Below are 8,464 nucleotides of genomic sequence, written 5' to 3'. Positions count from 1 at the left end.
GGTTCGAACCCACGGCTCTACCTTGAAGAAGAGCCCAGGTGCAGTATTTTATTACTTGGTTTCACGCTGCGGGACCCCAGCCACCACATAGATTCTGGCAGCGACTGTCACTGGGGTCTCCGCCATGGTCATCAATGCTTTCAGGGGTAGGAACTCTTCAGACAACCTCGATCTAAAAAGCAGCAATGAAATGATTTAACCCACTTCTCACCGCAGAGGCTATTACAGGGTTGTGGAGGCGAAGTGTGATCTGACTCCTTGATCATTGACTGGTTCCGAAAGTTCTTCGGCCAGTTCAGCCCTTCCATAGCACAGGACTTCTTTGAGTTTGAGGCTTGTCCAATACCTCATTAGAACGGTTGGATTGTCTTCAGGATCGACCTGGAGCCAATTGAGACTTGAATAGGACTGAGGACTAAGAGGTGCATACTCCTTTTCACAGTTCCATTTCACAGCGCACCACACTTTCTTACTTTGGACGGTGACCTAGGAAACTCCTTCCCAGCCCACAGCTAAATTTATGTGATGCTTTGATTTTGTATTGCTGTCTTGTGACTAATCCCTTTTCTCTCGTTATTCCATGGCTCTTTCGTTTACACATGCTTCACATGCGTTGTCTAACGTTCACAATAAGTGAATTCTTACATACTGAGCTCAGCCTCTAACATACGAAAGATCTAGATTAAACCCATAGTTCCTGAGTCCATTCTGTTTTTCCTTACACCACCTAACCTTTACCAGTCTCTTATTGTTAGACTGATTGCTAATATTTGAAGAAGTGTTTGGACAGGTACGTGCTAAGTGTTTTATGTGTGTCATTCGTTTAATCTTGACTACTTTTTTTTTTTAACCTCAGAATTACTGAAGTATGATTAATGTAAAATTCACTGTTTTTAGTTTTATGAGTTTTGGAAAACAGTTCTGTAAGGACCACTGTAATCAAGATACGGATTATTTCCCTCACTCCAAAAGGTTTCCTTGTCCCTCTCTCTGGTCAGTCTACACCCCCTTCTGTTAACTATTCACAACTACTCCTTTTTTATCTCTGTTTTTTTAGTAATAATTTTTATTGTGCTTAAAGCTTACAAATCCACTCAGCCTCTCACACAAAAACTTACATACACCTTGCTACATACTCCCAATTACTCTCCCCCTAATGAGACAGCATGCTCCCTCCCTCCACTCTCTCTTTTCGTGTCCATTTCGCCAGCCTCTAACCCCCTCCACCCTCTTATCTCTCCCTTCCGGGCAGGAGATGCCAACATAGTCTCAAGTGTCCACCTGATCCAAGAAGCTCATTCCTCACCAGCATCCCTCTCCAACCCATCGTCCAGTCCAATCCCTGTCTGAAGAGTTGGCTTCGGGAATGCTTCTTGTCCTGGGCCAACAGAAGGTCTGGGGGCCATGACCACCAGGGTCCTTCTAGCCTCAGTCGGACCATTAAGTCTGGTCTTTTTATGAGAATTTGGGGTCTGCATCCCACTGCTCTCCTGCTCCCTCAGGGGTTCTGTGTTGTGTTCCCTGTCAGGGCAGTCATCAGTTGTAGCCGGGCACCATCTAGTTCTTCTGGTCTCAGGATGATGTAGTCTCTGGTTCATGTGGCCCTTTCTGTCTCTTGAGATCATAATTACCTTGTGTCTTTGGTGTTCATTCTCCTTTGATCCAGGTGGGTTGAGACTCATTGATGCATCTTAGATGGCTGCTTGCTAGTGTTTAAGACCCCAGATGCCACTCTTCAAAGTGGGATGCAGAGTGTTTTCTTAATAGATTTTATTATGCCAATTGACCTAGATGTCCCCTGAAACCATGGTTCCCAAAACCCTGCCCCTGTTACACTGGCTGTCAAAGCATTCAGTTTATTCAGGAAGCTGCTTTTGGTTGAGTCCAGTTGTGCTGACCTCCCCTGTATTGTGTGTTGTCTTTCCTTTCACCTAAAGTAGTTCTTATTTACTATCTAATTAGTGAATACCCCTCTCCCACCTTCCCTCCCTCCCCCCTCTTGTAACCACAAAAGAATGTTTTCTTCTCAGTTTAAACTATTTCTCAAGTTCTTATAATAATGGTCTTATACAATATTTGTCCTTTTGCAACTAATTTCACTCAGCATAATGCCTTCCAGATTCCTCCATGTTATAAAATGTTTCACAGATTCCTCACTGTGCTTTATTGATGTGTAGCATTCCATTGTGTGAATATACCATAATTTATTTATCCATTTGTCCGTTGATGGACACCTTGGTTGCTTCCATCTTTTTGCTATTGTAAACAGTGCTGCAGTAAACATGGGTGTGCATATATCTGTTCATGTAAAGGCTCGTATTTCTCTAGGATATATTCCAAGAAGTAGAATTGCTGGATTCTGTGGTAGTTCTAGCTTTTTAAGGAAGCAGCAAATCGATTTCCAAAGTGGTTGTACCATTTGACATTCCCACCAGCAGTGTATAAGTGTTCCAGTCTCTCCACAGCCTCTCCAGCGTTTATTATTTTGTGTTTTTTGGATTAATGCCGACCTTGTTGGAGCGAGATGAAATCTCATTGTGGTTTTGATCTGCATTTGTCTAATGGCTAATGATCGTGAACATTTCCTCATGTATCTGTTAGCTACCTGAATGTCTTCTTTAGTGAAGTGTCTGTTCATATCTTTTGCCCATTTTTAAATAGGTTTATTTGTCTTTTTGTAGTTGAGTTTTTGCAGTATCACGTAGATTTTAGAGATCAGGTGCTGATCGGAAATGTCATAGCTAAAAACTTCTTCCCAGTCTGTAGGTAATCTTTTTACTCTTTTGGTCAAGCCTTTGAATGAGCATAGGTGTTTGATTTTTAGGAGCTCCCAGTTATCTAGTTTTTCTTCTGCATTCTTAATAATGTTTTGTATACTGTTTATGCCATGTATTAGGGCTCCTAGGGTTGTCCCTATTTTTTCTTCCATGATCTTTATCGTTTTAGATTTTATATTTAGGTCTTTGATCCATTTTGAGCTCATTTTTGTGCGTGGAGTGAGGTCTGGGTCTTGTTTCATTTTTTTGCAGATGGGATATCCAGTTATGCCACCACCGTTTGTTAAAAAGACTAGATAGATTTTAAGATTTTCCCCATTTAACTGTTTTGGGGCCTTTGTCACGTATCAACTGCTCATATGTGGATGGATTTATTTCTGGATTCTCAATTCTGTTCCATTAGCCTATGTATCTGTTGTTGTACCAGTACCAGGCTGTTTTGACAACTGTGACGGTATAATAGGTTCTAAAATCAGGTAACGTGAGGCCTCCCACTTTGTTCTTCTTTTTCAGTAATGCCTTATTTATCCAGGGTCTCTTTCTCTTCCATATGAAGCTGGCGATTTGTTTCTCCATGTCATTAAAGGATGTCATCGGGATTCGGATTGGAATTGCATTAAATGTATAGATGGCTTTTAGTAGAATAGACATTTTTATAATGTTAAGTCTTCCTATCCATGAGCAAGATATGTTTTTCCACTTCTGTAAGTCTCTTTAGGTTTCTTGCAGAAGTGTACTGTAGTTTTCTTTGTATAAGTCTTTTACATCTCTGGTAAGATTTATTCCTAAGTATTTTTTTTTTTTTGGTATTTTATCTTCTTGGGGGCCACTGTAAGTGGCATTGATTTGGTAATTTCCTCTTCGATGTTCTTTTTGTTGGTGTAGAGGAATCCAGCTGATTTTGGTATGTTTATCTTATATCCCGATACTCAGTTGAACTCTTCTATTAGTTTCAGTAGTTTTCTGGAGGATTCCTTAGGGTTTTCTGTGTATAAGATCATGTCATTTGCAAATACAGATACTTTTACTTCTTCCTTGCCAATCTGAATGCCCTTTATTTCTTTATCTAGCCTAATTGCTCTGGCTAGGACCTCCAACACAATGCTGAATAAGAGCGGTGATAAAGGTCATCCCTGTCTGGTTCACAATCTCAATGGGAATGCTTTCAGGCTCTCTCCATTTAGGGTGATGTTGGCCATTGGCTTTGTGTAAATGCCCTTTACTATGTTGAGGAATTTTTCTTCTATTCCTATTTTGCTGAGAGTTTTTATCATGAATGGGTGTTGAACTTTGTCAAATGCCTTTTTCTGCATCAATTGATAAAATCATGTGATTCTTGTGTTTTATTTATGTGGTGGATTACATTAATTGTTTTTTTAATGTTGAACCATCCCTGCATACTTGGTATGAATCCTACTTGGTCATGGTGTATCATTTTTTTGATATGTTGTTGAATTCTGTTGGCTAGAATTTTGTTGAGGATTTTTGCATCTACATTCATGAGGGATATAGGTCTATAATTTTCTTGTGGTGTCTTTACCTAGTTTTGGTATTAGGGATATGGTGGCTTTATCTCCATTTTTAATTGAGTAAAAAGGCAGAAAAAAGTTAAGTAACTTGCCAAAAATCACAAAACTAGCAAGTTGGAGAGCCCAAGATTAAAATCTAGGCATTTAGATTTCATAGTCACTGCTAATCACCACCGTATACTGCATTCACATAGGATTTGGATTTGGAATCAAAAGATCAGGCTTTGTTCAGTCAACAGTATTTATTTTAGCATCTTTGGCTCTGGAATTACTATGTTGACCAAGGCAGTCTCTGGTCCATAAGGTGCTTGCAGTCTAGCACAGGAGACAAACTAGCAATTTTAGCAGGTGTAATAAATGCTGCTAAAGAACTACCTACAGAGCACTGAAACAAGGGACTCCTCATCTAGTCTAGGCATTGTTCAATTGATATATAATGCAATCCATGTATAATTTAAAATTTTCTTGTAGCCACATAAAAATGTAAAAAGAAACGATGCAGTTAATTTCAGTAATATATTTGATTTAACCCAATATATAAAAAAAATTCAGATGTAACAAATACAACGATTATTAATGAGATATTTTACATTCTTGTGTCCTTACTAAGCCTTCAAAATCTGGTGTGTATTTTACTCTTAAGGTACATCTGAATTCAGAGAAGCTACATTTCAGGTGCTCGATACCTGCGTATGGCTGGTAGCTATCTATCATATTGGACTTCATGGGTGTAGGAGATTCAGAGACTGCTTATCTTAGGAGGGTGATATCTAAATTGAGATCCGAAGGATGAGTAGAAGTTAACAGTGGGGAGGGGGGTTGGAAAAGGCATTTTAGGCAAAGGGCTTGGGGGTGTACAGGCCTATAGGTGACAGAATCATGGCTTCATCTTGGACTACAGATGGTTTAGTGTGGCTGACTGGTATGTACTGTAACGAGAGATGGGTGAATGTGGATTCCTTCCCAAGGGAGTTGGAGAAATACTGAAACAGAATATATGAGAAAATGACAAGAACTTTTTTTTTTTTAAAAAAAAAGACTATTCTGGCTGCAATATGGAGAAATTTTTTAGGGGGAGAAAATACTAGAAGCAGGAAACCAGATGGGAAGAAATAACTTTGTCCTCAACAAAAGTAGTGACTATGAAAATACAGAATACGGAGAAGACAGTTTCAAGGGAGTTGTGAGGGAAGATGGAAAGAACATCATAATTTATTGACTGTTGGGGGTCAAAATGGGGAGGTACATAGTGTGAAAAAGAAGAGAGTCAAATTAAGACTCGCTGGCTTGTGGTATGAAAAATTGGGAGGATGTTGGTAGCATTAATTGAAAATATAGGAGAAGGAGGAAATTTCTAAGGATAGTTGAGCTCACTTTTGGGCAGACTGAAGGAGCCCTGATGGCATAGTGGTTAAAGTATTTGGCTGTTAACCAAAAGGTTGGTGGTTGGAACCCACCAGCGGCTCCATGGGAGAAAGATGGGCAGTCTGCTTCTGTAAAGAGTACAGCCTTGGAAACCCTATGGGGCAGTTCCACTCTGACCTATAGGGTTGCTGTGAGTTGGAATTGACTTGACAGCAGTGGGTTTTGTTTTGGTTTGAGTAGAAGAGAGATCTATGTGAAACAGAGATATACGTTTGTGAATCATCAGTATGTAGATGATGATTGAAGTCATTGGAGTGGATGAAATCTTTTGGGGTGAGTATTCACCATGGAGAAGAGGAGAGTCTGGGACATCTAAGAAATGCCCAAAGGAGAGTGAGAAAGAGCATTGTATTTAAGATTCCTCAGTTGCAAGCAACAGAAACCACCTGCTACCAACTTCAGCAAAAAGCAAGTTTAGAGGAATGACATGGAAGAGCTCCAGCTTTGAAGGGAAGCCTGAAAGGACAGGAACCATTAGAATGAACAACCTCTAAATGTCGGTAGAGAGAGTCCAAGAATCAAAGCTCTGGAAGATGGAATTCCAGTTGCTCTAGCTTTTGTTTCCTGCCCACTCCTTGATGACTTATCTTGTTCCAGTGGTCTTATTTCTACCTTTATATCATGTCAGTAAATTCCTATCATGTGTATTTTTTTTTAATAAAAGAACATTGGATTCAGAATAGCATTAACCAAACCAGCAAATGATCTCACTTAGCTGCGCAAACAATACATATACTTATATTAGCAAAATAAGCTTGATTTAATTTTGATCTGTGCTGTATGGTTGAGCACCCTCCATTTCCACAAATAATTTCAATGTTTTTGGCTATATAAATCAACAAATCCCTGTAATTCTTTTTGTCGCTAAATTTTGACTTCCAAGTAGTTTAATTTTGCATTCTACTCCCAGCCTGCAAATTGGGATTAGATTTCTGCCTAAATAACAATGAAGAGTGGTGCATAAACAGAATTATTACCTTATACCTAAAAAAAAAAAAAAGAGTCATTGAGTCAATTCCAACTCAAAGCGACCATATAGGACAGATAGAACTGCCCCATACAGTTTCCAAGGCTGTAAATCTTGGTTATTGTTTATTTGATAATATTTTTTTCCATCCTTTGAGCTTTAGTATATTTATGTCTTCGTGTCTAAGGTGTGTCACTTGTAGACAGCATATTGATATGAGTTGTGTCTTTTTATGCATTCTGCCACTGTCTGTCTCTTTACTGGTACGTTTAATCTATTTACATTTCAGTGTGATTATTGATAAGTTTGAGTTTACTGCAGTCATTTTGTTGTGCGCTTTTTTTTTTTTTGTGGTGTCGATGGTTTCTTCCGCTTAATTTTTTGTGCTGAGTTCTTTTTATTTGTGGATTTTCTTTTCATTTCGTTCATTGTTGATTTTGTGTTTACTGAACCTTTATGTTTGTCTTCCTTTTTATTTTGCTGAGTAGGTTTGTTAACTTTCTTTGTGGTTACCTTGAAATTTAACTTTATCTTTTTCAGTTTAAAGGAGTCTTTTATTTCTTGATATTGCCTTGACTTCCTGTCCATATGATAGTTCTATAACTACACGTTTATTCCTCCTTTTTGTTTTGATATTGCGTGGTTCCTTGTTTTCAGTCTTTTAGTTTTATTTTGAGAATTATTTGTCTGGGTTGGTATCTGGATGATGTTGTCCTATGTCCTAATCTCAGGTTGTTGTCTGAAGGACTCCCTTAATATTTCTTGTAGGCTTGGTCTGGTTTTTACAGATTCCCTTAAATTCTATCTGGTAATATCCTAATTTCCCATTATATTTGAGATGCAATTTTGCTGGATATATAATTCTTGATTGGCAATTTTTTTTCAAGGATTTATGTATATCATCTGATTGACTTCTTGCCTGTATAGTGTCTGCCGAGTAATCAGAGCTTAGTCTTATTGGTTCTCCTGTGTAGGTGACTTTTCACTTTTCCCCAGCTGCTCTCAGGATTCTTTCTTTGTCTTTGGTTTTGGCAAGTTTGATTATGATATGTCTTGGTGCCCTTCTTTTGTCATCTAACATGTATGGGGTTCATTGAGCCCCTTGGATAGATATTTTCTCATCATTCATGATATTTGGGAAGTTTTCTGCCAGCAAATCTTCGACAATTCTCTCTGGGTGTGTGTGTGTATTTTTACCTCCTCCTGTTCTGGAATTTCCAATCATGTGTAAATTTTCCTCTTGATAGTGTCCCACATAATTCTTAGGCTTTCTTCATTTTTCTTCATTCTTTCTTCTGATTTTTCCTCAAACAAATTGTTGTCAAGGGATCTGTCCTTTATGTCGCTGATTCTGTCTTCCATTGATTCAGTTCTACCCCTGTGCCCTTCTGTTGAGTTGTCTATTTCTGAAATTTTATTGTTAATCTTTTGCATTTATGGTTGCTGCTTGGATGTTTTCTAATTGTCTATTTATGTTGTCATTTTGTTCTTGTATTGCTTTCCTATATTCTTCTGTTGCTTTGTGTGTGTTTGCTTGTTTGTGTCTTCCTCCAGAACATTTTCTGGTTCTTTATTTTGGTCACTTGCTGGAGCCATCTTGTCCTGCTTCTTTATGTGATTCGATATTGTCTTTTGTCTCCAAGGTATTATGGTGTTATTATATTTACTTATTTATTATATGTTTGCTGCATCCTGATTTTTTGTTTTGTTTTATTTTGATACATCCGAGTAGGCAGGGCATGCGTGCTACTCTGGTCACTAGTCTG

Source organism: Elephas maximus, chromosome 23, assembly GCF_024166365.1.
Source record: "Elephas maximus indicus isolate mEleMax1 chromosome 23, mEleMax1 primary haplotype, whole genome shotgun sequence".
Taxonomy (NCBI): Eukaryota; Metazoa; Chordata; class Mammalia; order Proboscidea; family Elephantidae; genus Elephas; species Elephas maximus.
This window is presented reverse-complemented; position numbering follows the sequence as displayed.